The 20,421-nt window shown below is 33.3% G+C and overlaps 1 protein-coding gene and 1 long non-coding RNA gene across 12 annotated transcripts in view; one reads left to right on the forward strand and one right to left on the reverse strand.

Moving 5' to 3' along the window:
- The window catches only part of Tmod (tropomodulin), a 114,951-nt gene that overhangs the window by 80,953 nt on the left and 13,577 nt on the right, over nt 1-20,421 (reverse strand). The gene's annotated exons all lie outside the window — the stretch shown is intronic.
- On the forward strand, nt 10,808-12,963 carry LOC139987236 (uncharacterized). Its single transcript, XR_011799815.1, has 3 exons — nt 10,808-11,145; nt 11,239-11,406; nt 12,698-12,963. It is a non-coding gene; the product is annotated as an uncharacterized lncRNA (long non-coding RNA).

Below are 20,421 nucleotides of genomic sequence, written 5' to 3' on the forward strand. Positions count from 1 at the left end.
CATCAGCCGTAATAATGGTCTTCTATTTTTTGAACGACTCAGTCGACATTATTGATTCAATTTTATAATTCTTGAGGAAGAGAATTCTTGGTTTGATATAAACGTTTCGGCAGTTGTAATTTTTTATTTGAATTTTTCGAGTCATGTTTTATGGGAGAGGAATAACATGTTGTAGTAGGGTAGTTCGCAGAAATTTACGCTACTATAGCAAATACCTTGGAAATACCTTACTTGCGAATCTCTTATTTAATCTGTTTCAAACGTACTTTATACATTAATTTATGCACTATTTTTATTGTTCTTTATTTCGATCCTTTCTTTAAGAAAAAATTCGCTTACCGCAACGATAAATATTCATAGCCTGACATCATAATAATTATAGGTCAACGGGACGAATATAAAAATAAAAATACAAGTACTATCGATTTGTATATGAACGTCTTAAATAAACAGGTACAACATTCTTCCATCCGCAACGAAATATTACGATTTCCGCACAAAAATATTATCACTTAACCTCAGTTATTTTTGGTCGCATCTAAAAAAAGCGTATTATAATAAAAATCCTACTAGAATTGTCGTCACGTAAAGAAAAAATAAAACAGAGAATTGATGGAAATAGATGCGATGATATTTCGCGTTTTAATATCATGTAATCGTACGTATGAAAATTTTATAATTGCATTACTAAGTGTTAACGGTGTTTTAATTAAAATACGTTCCACAATAATTAGTAGTAACGGTGATAAAATGGTTAATTATTAAAACGTAGTTTCGTCCATGTAGTATTACTTGCATATTCATGAAACAGTTTTCTTCTAATTGAATTTTTTATTCCCTGCCGTAATTCACTGACTACGTCATTAATACTTTCTGAATAAAATTATAGTTATATCGTTTATTGATTACCACTAGTAACCCGTTCGCGCATCAGAAACTCTTAAAGTATTAGATTATTTTCCTGCTCAAAAACATAGGAGAATAATGCGAAAGAATATATCTCATATTGTTCAGCGTCTAACAAATCAATTACTAACAAGGTATTGATGCATCGATGTCATCGCGATAGGAAACTTCACATCGCGAGCCAAACTCGTTTAGCTCTCCGCACAAAAGTCACTTATTTCGTCTTCCAATCATCTTCAATATCCAATATCTTCACTACAGATATGGGATCGAGTAGATTGTAGATATATCCCATTCTGACTTTATGAAAAAGAAAAATATCAAAGACGAACAATATTTGTAACCTTCCATAGATAAACTGGATCCTTTGTGTCTAACCTTTGTCTTTTATCACACTAAGTTTGCAAAATGTCAACTTGTCCATACCTCTAATACATTATACGACCGTTGCAATTACTTGCATCTTTTTCCAATAAAAATAAGAATCCGGAGAATAGAAATTCAAGCATGAAATTTCACTTATTGTTAGAATCTATTTAGTTTCGTGAGTGCATATGGAAATTAACCTACTTCTATTTTACAGCGTATGCTCTCGAGCTTCGATTGAGAAACCGATTGAAATTATTCTGATTATCAAGTCAAAAAGGTACGAACGTAAGCGATAGGAAAGTGGAATGTAGAAATTTTTGAAATCAAATTTAAGAAATAGATAGGAAGACAGATAAACAACGAAAGACTTCGCGGCATCGACTCATGAAATTTTCTTTCTGTTTATTAGATATATCTTATTTCCTCTACGACTCTATGATGCCAACAACGTACGTCAATTTTCTTCGTTCCTTTTTGTCTGGACTTTGCCGCGGAAAATTCTGTTTCGTGTCTCATCTATTTTCTGACTCGACACGTCTCTGACCTCTCTCGCTTCGCTGAATCCTCCCTTCGTACGTTTCCATTTTCTTACTTTTCAAGCTTTCTTTCTGCGTTAGTCGAGTTACCCTTTCTTCGGGTTTAATGGCTGAGATTTTTATTTTCACCTTCTCAGCGGCTTATACCATCTCTCTTTTGAACTACGCATACAACGACACGCCTTTATTCATCTGCTCGGTGATTTTGTAAATTCGCGTCTTTTATCGTCTTAAACTCCAGATTTCTGTCTTTTGTACTTCATAACGGCGAATCTTATCTCGGTTTCATTTCAAACGAATAATATGCGTTTGGATTTAACTGTATTTTAGATTTCTTCGCGATTTCTTCAAACGAGGACGCGTCCACGTAATATTTTGAAGTTTGAATAAAAAGAAGAAACATAAGTATACTATATAGACAAAAATAAATGTTCGAAAGTTATTTCGAACTTTATGAACGTCACGTGCGAATAAATCTCCGATCTCTCGCAGCACACACCCTTTTTTTTTCTTCTTTTCTAAAGATTTCTAGGTTACAAAATTCAACGCTGATATATTGAAAGTCCAAGACACAATAAGCGAGATTTTAATTCACGTAAAATAGTGTAGTCTACGACGTTCATGGAGTTGCATAATTTTGCGAATAACACGAATCTCGACGAAGATAAAAATATTGATTTAGAGCGTAATAAAGTAGATTCTCCAAATCGTTTTCGTTTTCTGCAATATGAATCTACTAAACATAAATCAATATATATAAAAATCTCGTCTAAATAAAAATAAAGTAGATTTTTATTATAAACCGATAAAATAGATTTATAGAATCGTTTTCTCCGGTTTCCTTCCACGAGAACGTCTATTTTTGGTAGCAAGTTAAAAATAATCCGTACAATTTCCTTTGATCGTTCACCAAGGTAAACACTAGATGAGAATCTATAAATTCTTATGCAGCTTATATCGTTTACCTTTACCCGTTAACTAATACTCGAAGAACCATTAATTAATCCATTCAAAAGCCACAGTGATCAATTGGAACATTGAAAAACAGAGAGAAGCGATTTCCTTAGGAAAATATTATTGCTTTGAATATGCTTAATTTACTATGCATTATTATTATGCCATCTGCCTAAATAAACTCGTTCGATCAGAATATTTATTTTTCAAGAATGTTAATCGCGAACCTAGATAATTTTCAAGATGAGAAATTTACGAAAAGCAAAGTTTGGCTTCTGAAAAGCACGATTATCAGGAGGATAGATTCTAACAGTGAAACATAGTAGCGTTGACTTCAAAAATTCCTTACAGGCAATTTGCACGAATTGTACAGAAACTTAAGCTTGTGACTCGTTTTGATATTTACAACGAATTTGCATTGCAGAAGGCGATATTTTTCATCCGTAACCTGATTTGAAAGTCGTTGCGACGACGCCACCACGATATTCCGGAAACGATGGTCTGGAAGAAAACCAGCGAAATTACGAGACGAAGCTAGCCAAGTGCAAATCCTCTTCGTAAATCGTGTGAAGCTTCTTTGGCAATTGCGACAGAAAATAGTTGTACGTAAATACCTCTATATTCGATCTAGCAGTTTGAAAGGAATAAAGACAGCTAGGTGAACAGATAAGAGAAGTGGCATTCTTCTCAAACGATGACTTAATTTTTGTTAATTAAATTTATAATGGATTTGCTCGTGTTTAGTAACAATAAGATATTGGGCCGAGATATCATCCGTTTTCGAACGAATCTGATTATACTCGAATTTCTTATATTAGATTTTAACACGTGAAAACTCTGATTTTATTGTATTTATTTCCTAAATCTTCCTCCCGTCAATAAATATTTTTATCTTTGTAGATGTATTAATATCGTAGGTCCATTTTTGTTAATTCAATTTTTCTACATTTCGTATGTAAACTTGCTAGAATTTAGTAAAGTAGGAATCGTTAAAATCGAAATGTAAAAATTGAATAAATTATGCAAATCTATACAATGGCTTTTTATCGAGAAGACAAAATAATTATTTCCAGCTATTCGAAATTGCAAAACGTAAAGAATAAAATAAAATTCACTTCAATTTTTGTTTACTCTTTCAGTAGGATTCAAGAAATTCCCTTGCAATGTACCCTATATGTTACTCAACAGGCCCCATAAAGATGTTCTCCATAGATCCAGAGAGTTCATCTTTCTAATTCAAGCAGAAGAAAAGCAAACAACCAATTTAACAAAGCACAGTAGACTCTGCTTGAACAAAGTCAAGGAACCGAGGGTTCTGGTCCTGACATCAAGTTAATATGCTCAAGATTCGAACATTCGAGAGACAAGTCCCATGAGAATGAATTTTTATGTGAATTTACGAGGCCAATGGACGATCGACGTTAAACCACGGAGCAACTATTCAGCTGTAAAATGGATTATTTATAAACATAAAACCGGTTCGTTGAGATTCGTCCAGATGGCAACACCAGTTGAAAGCTTACGCGGGAACTTGAAAGCTCGAGAGTTTTTCCGGTGAGGCCGCCAGATGGAGACGAGCTTACGTCGCGGATGTAAAGCGTCGCTTTTGAAATTTAGCGTGCAGCTAACTAATCATATCATGAGATTTTGTATCGTATAAAATATACTGGCTTGCGGAAAATTTCGAATTTTTATTACTTCTACTAGAATTTTCTTTCATTTTTCTTTAATTATTTAATTCAGATTCAAAGAAGTAAATTTAAAAATTGCGTTGGTGTGTCTAATGGAAAATATAATGCAACATATGCTCGTCCCGTAATACAGTTTCCAAATTCACTGCTTCAAATCATAAAAAATACGGTTGGCTGGCTGTTTATAGCTACTTGCGAATAACAGCGAGACATAAAAATAGAAGGAATAGTATACGAATGAAAATGTTCGATTTTTATGTTTTTCATTATACTCATTACAGTATGATGGATGTTTTTAACAAAATACAATGAAAAGTAATGACTTATTAGAGTATAATCGACCAATATATCTATGCTCTAATAAGAATATAATGCTTAATGTTAGAGAATATTATAGTGGAAAATAAAACTACGAAAGCTACGAAATTTGCACAGCTATCAATACATACATATTTGTGAAAAATATATTTTTTTACAAAGACAAGACAATCCTGTACACTCTATTCATTTTATATAAAATTAGGTCTAATATCCTAATGGAAGATATCTCTTTACTGAAATTTGTTTTCATTTCATACATTATTCCACTGACGATCAAATGTTTTACATAATTGGCAATAGACAAACTGTTTATAAATTTTGTTCGGAAATTAAAAAATGGAGAATGGTAAATGTCATTGATCGATCGATAGTAATTAGAAAAATCTAGTTAGCTGGTTTGAATATCTAATTCGTTTTAATATTCAGTGAGTTTCTACGCGAATCAATGATTTAATTGTTTTACTACAACGCGTATGGAGAAGTAGAAAAACAATTAGGGTTGTCAGTGACACTGGTTGTATCAAATTGCATTCTACAGCTGACTAAGTCAGAAGAATGCTATTTTTTCGTTAGGGCAATGATTGCGGAAATTTAATTGCCGAATATGTTGTAACTCTATTCTTCAATTAAACAAATTAATTTTCTATGTTTTTCTCTATCAGTGCAAAAGACAAGCGAACAGAATTCGGCAATAGTAGCAAAAAGCTAAACAATTTTGCATACAATATTTTCACATTATTATGATAAAAGTTAATTAGAAAATTATTTAATGAAGAAACTTGACTTATATCACGAAGAATGAATCATACAGAATTTGATTAAGATTAAGTTATTAATTACATGAATATTTGATATTTAAAGTTTCAATACATACGAACAAAATCTTGTTTCACATCAAATTACGTTGAACTCATCTACTTTGCTTTGCATTAACAACTGTGTTTTCAATTTAAATTAAACTGAATTGTGAAATGGAATTATATTAAATTACATTTTCTACTGCTGGATGGATTCTACTTAATACTAATTTGAAATAAAGGAAGTTCTGGCAAAAGAAATAACAAATTTTCTACTGCTGGATGGATTTTACTTAATACTAATTTGAAATAAAGGAAGTTCTGGCAAAAGAAATAACAAAAATTCTAATTTAGCTAGAATTAAGATTTCAGTCAAATCGTGATAACATATTTCATGAAAGAATTATCTGATCTTGGTCGAATTATATTTAATATAAAGTACTAATTAACTAAAGCGTAGTATTAATCAACTGAATTAATTCTCAATCTTCTTTTCTTTCCTTTTATCTTAGCCAAACCTGCAGTTCTTTCCTTTCAAAGAAGAAATCTCAACCCTCTGTTTATTTTCACAATACCAAAAACTCCAATTAACGCATACCATGCATCAATTCGATGGCAACGAACAACGAAAACATTTATTTGTCAAAACAAGGGAATTCTTTGAACCGTAATGCGTTAGAACTGCCAACTTTCGAGCAGACACTTTTTTCACCGAGCAACGAAACGCTGAAAAATGAAAATGTTCGCGCCACGTTGCAGAAAGCTCCCAAACGTAGGAAGATAATCACAGAGAATACAGGACACTACTCTAAACGAGCTTCATTCATAAAATCTTTGCTACATATGTTAATGTCGTAATCAAGATAATAACAATTTATAATCATTCAGTCTGCAAAAGGATATCGCGAATATTTCAACAAACGAATTTGTCGTTGGCGTACGCAACCTCATTAGTTAAACAAGGAAGATACATGCATGTCCTCGGTTGCAATTTCGTCGACGTCCATTCCGCGAGTAATTAATTCCGTTCTCTAATTAGCTTCGCATTCTCCGGATTATTCTGGATTCTCGTGTTCAAAACGGTCTAGAAACTCTTCATTGTACAATTGTTGGTTTGAAACGCTTCTGATGTTCCTGTGCCCGCAACCGATCTTTCCGTATTTTACCCTTTAGCTTCGTATGATAAACGATCATTTTCCAACGATTATGTCTTATATTAATAACAATTACAGTGTATCTATCTTAACATGTTTTTCCTTATTTCCATTGGAATTTTATTTTTTATAATTCCGTCACTAGAATTATTATGGAACTATTGTATCAGATTAAAAGAAGTTGTACTTTGTTACAGAATTTTTATTGCAACTTAGAATTATTCAGAATTATTATGGCGCATTAGATTGTTTCTAGTCAGTCTTTATAGTCAATTTGTTGGCATTATATATAATAATTTCGTACAATGAAGTGAAAGATATTTTTCCTTATTTTTAGTAAGACAAGTTATCATCTGTTTAAGAACTTAAAAAGATATTTAATTTTCATTTGGTTTAATATTATATAATTTTATTTAATATATAAACTACAAAGCATCGTAATTTATTTAGACGCAATAATACATAGAATAAATGATTCAAATATTTCGAACATACTCTTGCAAGTATTGAACTAGCTTCTGCAATATCCAATGAGGATTTCCATCGTTTCTTCTAAAAGAAATATAAGCGAAAATTGAACCGATCGAGTAGAAAATATTCTATTACAAATATAAGCTACCCGAGGGAAGAAATATTCATAAATATGAATATTCTATGAAATGTAGAGAGAAATTTAATTACAATATATTACAAAATTATGTTACATTATGTTATACGTTTTTACATATTTTTTATACGTTGTATTACAAATTGTAATATCACGGTAATTTCAATAAACAACTCGTTGCACTGAAGCTTTCTCCTTTGACAGAAAATTAATTTAAATTACCGACGAATGTCAAATAAAGTACAGACATGTTAAAACACCGATAATTTTAAGAATTTCGCGATTGGAAAAAGATCGAAAGTATTCAATGAGAGCTTTCACGAATCCCTTCCTAACTTCACAGGTCGTTGGTGAATCGAAGAAACTTTCCATCCACGCAGCTGTTTCGAGTAGGATATTTTTAAGCTGCGCTCCAAAATTTGCGCCAATGTTGGTGCCCCTTACGTCAGAGCCTTCACGGTCAATATGATTGTTTCTCTTCATATTAATTCAAAACGAAAAAATAAGTATTTCGAGACAGAGAGCCTTCTTTAATCCTATTATCATAGCAATAAATCACTACGGTTTAAAATCGAACAGTTCGATATTGCGAGAGATGGAAAGCTTCCAATTATCGTTATAAAATTACGAAACTTCCTTAGCATTTCTGAAAGGTTGCAATCATTGATCGATAGATCCGATATTTATAATTTGTTACAGTAATTTTACTTAATTTTGTTTGTTGAAATTTATCTTTAATTTGATTTTAATTTCAGTAACTTAATAGCTTATAAAATACTTGCATGATTTTTGCACAGTCGAAAATCATTTCATGCGTGAACGATTAAATGATTTTTTAACGACTCTAATATCTATCTATTTTACACAAATCGAATATTCAATTTTATGGCTTATTTTACTAACAAATAATTGTGTTTCGTACGAGATACAAAGCACTCGCGTTGTATTTGCACCAAGTGAAATTGCAGACAATTTAAACAAGCAATTAGTGCTTGTTGAAAGGAATTCGCCGCGCAAATAATCAGAGTAATTTTAATATCAGGGGCAACGTTTGAATAAAACGAGTGATAGAAAGTTTTTGCGCGACGTTCGAGAATTTTTGTGACAAAGATTTTGTTGAACTTCGGATTCATTTAAAAGTTTTGAAGAACACATAAAGTAGCACCATCGAAAGATGAAAAAGTCTCAGTTAAGGATCTGATGAGTTTACACAGAGTTACAAACTTGGCCCTTAACGATTGATCGACAAGTTGAAGTAGCAGTTCGCCATTTCTACTTTCTGACATTTAAATTCTTAAAGCGATTAAGTCTTTAGTCGCGTATATCATTGAAAAAAAAAAAAAAAAAAAGAAGTAGAATGAGTACTTCTATCCAAATATGTAAAGTATCTCAAATATTGAAATTATCTACCTAAGAACTCAAAAGATCGAAATAACACTTAAGAAATAGGACAAAAATTGCATAAAATTCCAATTTATATATAAATTTCAGTTCATATTCATAACGCTCGCCGATGGAGAATAAATGAAATGAGGTTTCTAAATCTGCATGATGGTTGAAATATTGAAACTGTCCGACTAATCACGCAAAAAATCACTTTGCAGGTTTCAAAGATACTAAAAATATTCCACAATTTATGCACGCCACGATTATTCACAAGAGATACGTAAAGTGAAGGTTTCTATCTGCAGAATGTTGAAACTATCCGATAGCCTGAATTTTCAACATTTTCAAAAATCACAGAAAAGTTCCAAGATTCGTATACACGATGCTTTATCACAAAAAGAAAGACAAACGAATAACAATGCGAGAAGATCGGCATCGTTGAGACACGTGCGTCTTATTACATAACGTAACAACGAGCTTTTTATCGGGAACGCGTTATTTCTGTCACGAGGCTATTTTGCGAGAACACTTTCAACGGAATTGAGGAAAGTGTAAGCCGCGTCTCGCTGCGCGGCCTTTGATTAAAAATACGGGCATTCAGGCAAAAGGTGGATATCTTTATTTTTATTCATCGATAGACCAACACGCCACGGAAGGCTACCTTATGGAGCAGTGACACCAATGTTTACGATACGTGCACATCTTTTATATTTTTCAAGATTTGATTAAACATGTTCACGTCCCAACAGAATACCGTAAACTTCAGATCAGATTTATAATCCATTCGTTATGATATATTCGCGACTGAATGCATTGTTGATATCCACAGTTTCATTTATTAATATTGGGCCAACTAAGAAAAATTAGGTAAACATGGAAACTCACTGCGAAATTATCAAAATGTTTAAGAATTATTGCCTCGTTTGAAATGTTAGACTATAAAGAAATTATATATTCGATATTATAATACTAATCCCATTGAGAGAATTAATCTGCTGACATCTATTGAAATCGGGCACGAACTTTTACAATGACTTAATAATTCTGTAGAAAATATATTATTATTATTTGAAAATATGTTGTAATTATTACTGCACTTGTTATTATTCGATTCTATGCAGTACTTCGCATATTAAATGATTTTTTGATGCAGCTTCAGAATCTGAACAGACTTCTTGGAATTTCTAGTTCACTTCAGGTTTTTTCAATGGGACTTAGGCTAGAAAAATACAGAGATTGACATGTTCCTAGTTAATATAATTCACCAAACTACTCTTGCGATTGTTCTATGTACAATACACGTACACTTACATATATTGAATCGCAACCCTGCACGAATACAAAGCACTGTTCCATTAATTAGTTGTTACTGTTGTTTATACTAATGTTAATGACATTTATTAATACCGATAACTCGTATCTTGCGACGTGTAAAATTTCGTTAATAATATTAGTTCAGTTCTGCAAAATTGATTTTTCGGCGCAAGCAAAATTTCCAAAAGTGTTTGCCAAGGAAAGGACACGGATGCATAGGCGATGCATTTCAATTTTAAGCAAAGACAATAACAAGTATAGTAACGTCGAATTTCATTAGTTATTTTTACGTGGAAAAAAGGTTCGGTATGCACGCGAAAACTTCCAGCGTAAATCAAACTATGGGACGTTTGCATGTTTTCGTCACAACAGGGGTAAGAAAGCCTTCAAAGAGGAACGTAAATCTTATCTGCGATATGTATGTATCCACTAAGCACGTCTGGGCGTTTTATGAGCGGACTCGAGTGACCGCAGCAAAGAAGATCCTTTGTTTGAAGAGGAAGCAATGAAAACATGCTCGAGATACGAACAGAGAAAAATCGAGGAAAGTCTCGTGATGTGTGAAATTATTGATACTGGAACTACTAAATCTGTCAAAATTATGTATTGTAGGTTTATTTCCATCACATTACATTGATCATAATGATTTATCCGCGGTATATTTATTGTAGTATCAAACAGTTGAATAAATTTTCTTAAATCAATAAGAAATCATCTTCGTATATAAAGAAATTTCATTTTGAAATTTTTATTATTTTATTCTGAATCTCAATTCATTATATTCGTTATATTTTTCTTTTATAATCCTCAAACACAATCGTAAAGAAAATTTACTAGATTTGTAGCTCGTTTCACTATCAATTATGATTAAAGAAACAGTGCAAGTCTTTAGTAAATAAACGACGCTATAATTTTAGTATTATAATTTTAGTAGTTAACGTGAAAGTTGCATAGGATATCATGGTGCTATAGAATGTTCCAGTATATATCGAAGATCCAGCTTGATGAATGGTTCCATTTCTCCAGTCGTGAGACTTATGTCTTAAACTTTAAATGGACCGTTAACTCTTAGTTAATGACTAATTGAAATACGCAAGGCTTCGTCTAAAAGTTTGTCTACTCTAAATAATTAAAACCTATCAATATCCGCTTTAACTGAAGCAAAACTTTCTACATCTTATTTATACCAATATCACGTTCTAGGGATATGTAACTGTAATAAATTTAACGCAATTTTATACACGTCTATTTCAACACAAATGAACAGCGATCCAAACAATATCTACGTTCGCACATCGTTTCATCCCGAGATGAACGAATGAAATTTATTTTCGACTGGATGGACAAACCTCGGATCGAATATATGAATACGTAAGTACACAAATAGCTATGAGTTACAATCGAAGCCAGATCCGTCTGCAACAATGTGTCTCTTCATTATTTTCCTGCAATGTATGCGTGTCTATGGTTAAAAATATGTACAGTAGCTCGCGAAATTATTCGAAAATTTTTATGAATAAATTATGTGTGTTATGCGAAAGATTTTGAAATTTCATTAGCGTCGTAACAAGGTACGACTATCATGACTATGTTGGTACAGTTTGAAATAAATTTGATAATGTACGTAGAAGCTACAAAATATTTAATGTTTATGTTTAAAATGATTGTTTGCAGCGTATATTAATTTTTTTACTAAATATATGTTTGCAGTAGGTATCTTGCAGTTCGTGTATATAACTTCTGTTTATGTTATTAAACATGACAATACTGAAATTTGTTGACTCTGGTAATTATTTTGAACAGTACGTTTATAGCGAATGCATATCTTTCCGACACGCACAGTATGTTTTTTTTATCCGCGAGATATAAGTTGAATTTTATTTCACGCGAGAACTACTGCATTTATATTCCAGAGAAATATATTTGTATAGGAAATACGCATCAACGTGAATAATTTATGGTTTTATTCGTTATAAATGTAGTTCTGGGAATTTTTATATTTCATACCGAGTTTCATATTGGATTTCATACTGTAATTTCCAATGCAAATATTACATTTCCAATTTGTTTTTCTTTTCCTATTCGATGTGATTTAAGCTGAGTTATTCGCCAGCTTAACAACGCTGCAATATATTTTTTAGTATATTCGTATTAAAATAAGCCGAATCTCAATATTGAATTGAAATTCGTTTACCGGTTCTCGTTACCGTGGATTTTGTAATGCAGTCGTCAATCGTTTAAAATTATAACCGAGATATATTTTACTAAAAATAAATTTTCCTTTACCTGTGACAATAAATTTAATAGTTATTATATAGAGGCTCTCTTCGCAATATGTTTCATTCTGTTCTATATCGATAAAAATATTATCAATATTACACACCTGTTTCAATAATTGCGAATAAACCGTGACAGTAACATAAAATATCGAAGAATTTTTCTTTGCCAAACATGTTTCATTTTATACTACTTACTATCAACAAAAATATTATATTATATGAAACTCCAGTTTAGTTTAGAGTTAGTATAATAATTATGAACAAAGTGTAAGAACAAGATATCACACGTTTTCCATTTTTCAAGTATATCTAACATTTTAACATTTCTTCACATTCGTCGACATATTAACGCATTACAAACAGCTTGATCAAACTTTAATTAGCTGTTGCAATCAAGAAACAAGGTTCTTCCATCCACTTGAGATTAGACAGAGGACAATGATACTTATACGACGAACATGATGGCAGTGGTCCGATGCGACCACCTGACGACGATTCGTCACACGATATATTGGCGCCTAAACCCCATTAAAATTGACCAAGGATTTTCTGTCACGAGTACGGGATCGCTGGTACCACTTACTATCGTATTTCTGTCCCGATTTGAACCACGTATCGTAGAAGCTGGATCTAAGTTTAGGTGTACACGATCAGTTTACCACGTTCATCGACGGATCGAATAAAACGAACGCCCCAGTGTGAACAACGAACTGAACATTTCTTTCCACGCTATAGTATTTAATGATTTACTTAATAAGAGTTGACGATGATTTTTTAAAGATTTCTGCTTAAATAATAAGAAATAATTTCTTCTCTTTCACAAATATTTTTTGTTTATATTCCGTGTTTAATTTCAGCGCTTATTTATCTGTATCTGATGTTTAAATTAATATTAATTCTTATGCGTTCTTCTAGAAAGTAACTTTTTATTATATTATTAAGATACCCAGGGAAATATTTAAAATTTCAAGCCGCTTAACCGTAACGAACAATAAAGATGGAAAAGAATAAAGAGCATGTCATTATAATTAAAATGAGAAAGCTTTCCGAAGAATGTTTCAGTGAACATACTTTCATACATATTCCGATAAACTATATAAAAATAATTAAGAAACAAAAGAATCGAAGCATTGATTCCTAATCAATATTTTCTTTAAGTACAGACAAGTAGATTTAACCTATGTCAAATAAATTTGTCTTTTTATAGATGAATCATTAAATAAATAATAAAGAATAAAATTAATATACTAGAAATAAAACAGTATATCTTCAGAATCTATAACAAAGCCAGCATTCCTCACAATTCACTTTCTTGAAGTACGAATCGCTAAATAAATCACAAAGAATAATTTTATCTGTTTGTATATATGTATATCTAAAGTAATACGGTCTCGAGAAGAAACTTACTGTATTTGATAAATTGTTTATAGCAAAACAGCCGACTGGTCAGGCAGACCAGCTTCTATGAAGATTCAATAAGTCAATAAAAGACAATCGATAATACATTGACCAATTTCCTAACCAGGATATCTTGCATTCATAACAAAGACAGAATATTCTTGGAAATTATTGAATTATTTAGAAGGAAGCGGATAATTGGACAGAAAAGAGGGAAAAAGGAGGAGACGAAAAGACAGTGAGAAAGTTCCGAGTGAAACAAATAACGCTGAGTGTCCGAGCTATATAATCTATAGTTCCACGAAACTGGCAGTGAACGAGCGTCCGTGCTCAAATTAGTTTCCATCCAATAAATACCTTCAAAAATACTACCTTCATAAATAATACTTTTTGAGATGGAGCGCAACATTCTGTTAATATTCTAAGCATTTGTATCCATCACAAGAAAATGATGAAATAAATATGGATCCACTCTAATGCAACGATGCTATCCCGTAATCCTCGAACACGTAGTATGTCGTACCTTGTTTTATTTTAAGAATATGTAGTCGACTGTTAAATTGATAGTCTCACTGTTTCCTCGAAACAAATACTATAAGGATAATTAAAACGTACAAGAGACTATTCCTTCTCTAAACACGTTTGATTAATTCTCGAAGCAAATTCGTTGTCTTTAGCTTTTCTATAAAATTTTCTTTGTTCATCGTCTTGATATGCATAGCTACTTGACGTTCTCTCTGAAATTCTCTTATTAGGTTCCCTTGCGAACATTCTGCGACAACTTTTGCTCATTATGCATTGTTTATTCCTACGTAACTATAGAGAAACGAGTCGCACGAATCTCTAAATTCTCCTCTAAATTTGATCCTAGAATTCTCATCTTTAGTACGTCATTCTCACACTTCTGAGAACTTCCATACTTTTACGAGCTTATGGTTATTGCTGTCTTATTCGAATTTGTCAACTTCGATGGGAAGTCCTTTTGCGATAGTAATTACTTGCCACAGATCTCTCCACTTCGGCTTATTTATTGATTTAATATAAATACGATAATATAGATAAATCTATTTTTCATACAAATATAATACAACGAATGGTGAAATTTCTAGCAATCGTACCTACAAAATTTCCACGAAAAATTACGAATTGGTCATTTTAATTAGTCTGATAATTCTAATGTTAGTCTCCACTTTTCGATTAAGCTACAGAATTCTCCACAAAATTCCAGTAATATCTTTCAATTTACCCGCATGCAAACCTACTCTCTCAAACTCCTCTTTCGTACGAAACAGGCATTATTCAAAACCTCTTTCTCTCTTTAATAATTCCACCAGTAACCACCTTCCAACCCCTAAGCCAGCCAATACGCGACACATTCGACCATACTTAATCCGATCGATTTCGCTCGAGATGAGCCCAAACAAAACTCGTGCAACACGAGAGCGATCAATTCGCAGGGCAACTGGTATTCGGTAGATTCATGGGCCGAAGGAAGGCGGGATCGAGGAAAGGATAAGCGGTAAGCAGCGAGGACGGACAACGAAGCGAATCTATTTCGAGAATCGGCCACGGATCGGCCTCGGTGCGTCGAGCATGACCGAGCACCCAACCACGAAGAGAGAAAGAGCAAAAGGGGCGCAAGACAGAGAGAGTGTTCGCTAATTGAGACGCCAGAGGCATCGACCAGAAACCAAAACGGAAGCAGCATAGCCTCTCTACCCTCGTCACTATCTGTCTGTCTCTTTCTTTCTTGCACGCCGACAGAAACTGCCCCTGGATCCCAGCTTGCAACGATACCACGCGATCTTAGTTCTCGATCAACGAAGCGAGCCCAGAAATTTGTCCAACGTCGACGCGTTGCTTATTTCTGTCGGCTTCGTTAAGATTTTTCCCTCGAAGTTCGTTGTGTGCCGGTATCTAGGCGTCTGAGCACGGTTTGACGATGTTCGAGGCAAGTTTGAAGCCGTTTGAGGCAAGTTTGAAGCCGTTTGAGGCAAGTTTGAAGCCATGCGAGGCCAGTTTGAAGCCGTTTGAAGCCGCTTGAGGCGAGTTTGAAGCCGTTTGAGGCAAGTTTGAAGCCGTTTGAAGCCGCTTGAGGCGAGTTTGAAGCCGTTTGAGGCAAGTTTGAAGCCGTTTGAGGCAAGTTTGAGGCAAGTTTGAGGCAAGTTTGAAGCCGTGCGAGGCAAGTTTGAAGCCGTTTGAAGTAGAAAAATTATTTTCTGTTGTGTTGTAGGAGACGATCGAAATTTAATTTCGATCTTCTATTAAATTTGGCTCCTAATACACATATCATAATTATAGTGAATAGACTGGGGTTTTCTATGCATTTATGGGAAGTTTAAAGATACAACAATGCACAGAATGTAGGTGTATAATATTAAAACACGCATAAAATATCTAAAGTACTCAAATCTCTATCATCTCATCGCACAAATTAAACTATTTGCATTACGAGCACGTGTCTATAGATAGATTCTCTCTTTTTTATCCTGTTTAATATTCAACGAATGATAACTATCCTCACTTTGTATTTAATTGGACTTAAAGCCAGATATGTTTGTTTTATAATTTGCAATTGCTTTCGAAGATTTAAAATGTTTTCTATAACGATGGACTGGATCTACTCCTAAATAAACCTGGCAATTTCAAAAACAGTTGACTTCCGAGTGTTTGGTCTGTAAATGCTACAGGCAATGCATCAAATATTTAAAAAAGAATGCGCTCTGCTCTTAAATGAAAAACATTTTGCCATACTAAGTACTATAACTTTATCCTTTACTACTAACTTTCTCTCGTATGTTACCCTCCATTCAACAGCTTAAAGTCTAAATCATGGTCGAAATATCATCTAATTTCACACTAATATCTCCCGGCCTACCGTTCCATTCAACAATATTGCGCTTCTACGTTTGATCTCGCTTCTTCCTCGGATATGCATGGTACATCTTTTGACGTGCTGGCGTTACTCAGCTTGCCAAGTGGTGCATTTCATTCAAGATTGCACGACCTCTGAATAAAGGCCATCCTATTTACTCGATGTTACTCCATTTCCAACCTATTATTCACAATGATTGCCGTTTACCCCAATAATCGCGGACAACTGCCGTGGAGACGCTAAATAGCAAAGATTCGAGTCATTTGTGGCGCACGAGCTTCAAAAGCGAAATTTTATTCAAATCTGTTATACGATATCTATTGTATCGAGGAAATGTTATTAATTTAGCTTTTCAGTAGACTTGTAAATGGTTAGATTTATGTTCATATTGTTCATATTATTATATTTGAATAATAAATACGTAAGTACAATAAAAAAAATTAGTAAAAGAAAATCTATTTGGAGGTATTCAAATGTTTTATATATATATGTTTATTTACGATGATTATTGTAGAGATATGTGATCTATATAGTGTTCACGAATATATTTGAACACTTGTAATAATTTATTTTGATACCTCACATTAAATTTCGCCTTAGAAATAGAAACATTTCCAGATTTATTCAAATTATTTAAGTAATGATTTTTCATTACTAGCAAATAAATATATTCTAGAGACTAGAAACCAAATAAACTTCTAGAATTAATTAAACGTTGGAAGACCAGTTTCTGACAAATTTTAATGAGAGACTAAAATAAATCGTTGATTTATCTAATACTTCCTCATTATGTGTATTTAATCGTTTCCTAATTTAAAAGATAATTCATCGTGTTGTCACTATGCATTAAACAATAGAGGTACGTTTCAGACACGTCTTCTGCTGTAGATCGAGTATTCCAAGACGTTTCGGTCTAATTAATGAGCAAGCAAAAGGACAAAGACAGAGCCAGAAAATTGCAGATTCGCGGCCAACGTTAATATTTGAATTCGCCGTATAAACTAACATTTTATCTACGTTGTAAACGGATTCAATACCGAAAGGAATATTCCCAGTCAATATTTTGAACGAATTCTATATTTATATCTTCGCTAGAATTACAGTTTAGCAACTAGTGTTTGAATGAGAAAGGAAACACGAAAGTTGGTCAATGTAAATCTTTTGATTCTTTGTCTGTTATTCTGGCTAATGTCAAATAGTAACTTTTAAAAATCCGAATAAATATAATTAAATAAATTTCATGTAATGTAAAACTAGAACATTCAAATCCAAAGATATTAATAAGTATTACACATACTGTAATGTGAAAATTATTATCTTATAGATCTCATAGTTGCAAACAATCTATATTCAGTACAATTCATACAAAATTATTACTAGAGTTCTTACTTTGTGTATATTTAGATATTTAGATGTTTACGAGGGAAGGAAGAATAAAAAAGGTACATTTAAAAAGTTGCAACACGATCTGAGTACACAACTACAGAAGAATGTATTACATTTTTGGACCAGAGACGCACATTAGATACATTTTACTACAGAAAAATAATATTATATCATATTTGAAAAAGAAATGATTACGAAAGAGATAGAAATATCAATATACACGTAAACAATAACAACGTAATACCAATAACACGTTAAACGTTGAAGAGAGGAAGTCTGACTATGACTATCCGTTTCCACTAGCGCGTAATCCTCCACTTCTTCACATCTCTTTCCATTAAATTCGCAAAAGAACGATACACTTTAACACGTTTCGTGTAATATTTACTTCAGCTATAAATTTATAATTTATTTATAAATATAATATACAAAGGAATCAAGCGTTATACAAAATATCATTCTTTCCCGAAATGATTCCAAGATTAAATAACGCATAAAAATAAGATTATTTACTTCATTAATTCACATTGATTTACTTGCATCTTTCCTTTGGAAAGAAATTTCCAAATCATTCACCTTCATTCCCAAAGTTCCTTTTCCTAATACCTACAATCAATGTGACGATCATTGACCGCTTTACATAAAAATATAATCACTCGTCCTATCAAACATATTCCTAAGAGCATTTTCAAATCTTTTCAGACATCAAGAACTCCGTTATTCACGGGGGACATACGAAGAAAATTTCCTCAACGCAGCGTCGTGAGTATATACGGCCACTAAAAGCAGTTCTTACTCATGCTCTCACGCGAAACTGCATCACTAACCTACCATTTTCATCGCTATAATCAATAACGCGACTTACTATGTGTTCCCAACAAATCTGGCGAACTGCATCCGAGTAGAACGAATATTTCATCGCGTGTTCGCATAAACGTCAGTATTCTATGCTGTTCGAAGGTATATACGAGTACGATATAACATTGTTTCAAAGGGGGTCGCTAAAAGAATCGAGCAAAAATATTTACGTGTACCGCATTTCGTATCGGCGCAGCCATCGACGTTGTAATTCACATTGGGAATGACGTTGCCAAGGAAGCGGCCACGATACGATGGCTGGCTAGCATCTGCAACGAGAATTTCAATTTCGACTGCAACAGGTCTAAATAGCGGCGAGCGCCTACCGTGTCGTACCGTGAATATAAATAAGTCAGCCCGCAAGCAATGACGTGGAATTGCTGCTGAAACAGACGCAGCTATCGACGTCACGATGATCGCGCCATCGACAGCCTCTGTAAACGACCACTCGAAATATCCGACCGAATCGTCGCTGGCCCACGCTATCCTGGCATCGATAACGACCGTCGTTCGAGGAAATTTTAGAATTTTATTGAGGTATTGAAATTTTGCGGCTTGGGGTGCCGTCGGATGACCTGTTAATTATTTTAGTTGGAGAGATGAAGATTTAGGCGCTTGGAAGAATGGATTGTTCAATATCTTCGAAATATATGTAGACAGTTCGCACTTTATATTCGTCGCTCCAGTTTTTCATCGCTCCCTGTCTCCGCTAGTTTTTAAACTGAGAAAACTGAGTTTAAAGCTTATGGGGCTTAACATTAACCCGTGGGATTAACACTTAAAAGGACTGAACATTTACTGCTTTCTATGTGGCATTCTCGTCATATTATCATGAATTTGTATTTCTTACGATCGATTTTATGGTCAATGAGACATATGTAGTTAATTATATATATTTATTAGTGGTTTTAAAACAGTTGACAACTAGGAGAATTGTCTAAAGAATTGAAATTCGATAAATGGTGAAGAATCATTTGAGAGTGTTTTTAATATTTGATTAAGAGTTGATGGTAGCTAGTCCAAGATGAAAACTTCAATTTCACTAACGAAAAGTAGTAAATTTTCACTGACATTCTAAGTGATAAAGCAAATGAAAATTACGAGCTAGTCGAGAGTCATTCCTAAAAGCATATGCCTGACTAAATGCGGAGTGAACATCCTGAAATTATTCGTGATAGCATCACCAACGCTGTCACGACCTTGTGTAGCTTCTACCTACGATGATGTCATCGTGCGCGATTAATGTTTCCGCCAAAATCATCGACCCAGACTTCGTCAGCCTCGCGAGCGGCCATCGATCTCGTAATTGCTGCGATTTACAAGAATACTAAGCTCTCAGGCTATCGATAAATTATAAACTGGAAGCTCGGACGATCGTTGTCGACATTCATCAACAAGGAATTAATATGCGCTTAACGTTTTTATCTTTTTCAATGATGAACAAAAATATAAGATTGAAGAGCGATTTAAATGCATATAATAATATGTATCATGCGTAGTTTGCAGCTTTTGCCAAATGATTTCGTACGATATCATATTCTCTCAATATTCTTGTTATAAGAAATAATTTTGGCCATCGCCTCAGAGTTT

The sequence above is a fragment of the Bombus fervidus genome, chromosome 5 (assembly GCF_041682495.2).
Source record: "Bombus fervidus isolate BK054 chromosome 5, iyBomFerv1, whole genome shotgun sequence".
Taxonomy (NCBI): Eukaryota; Metazoa; Arthropoda; class Insecta; order Hymenoptera; family Apidae; genus Bombus; species Bombus fervidus.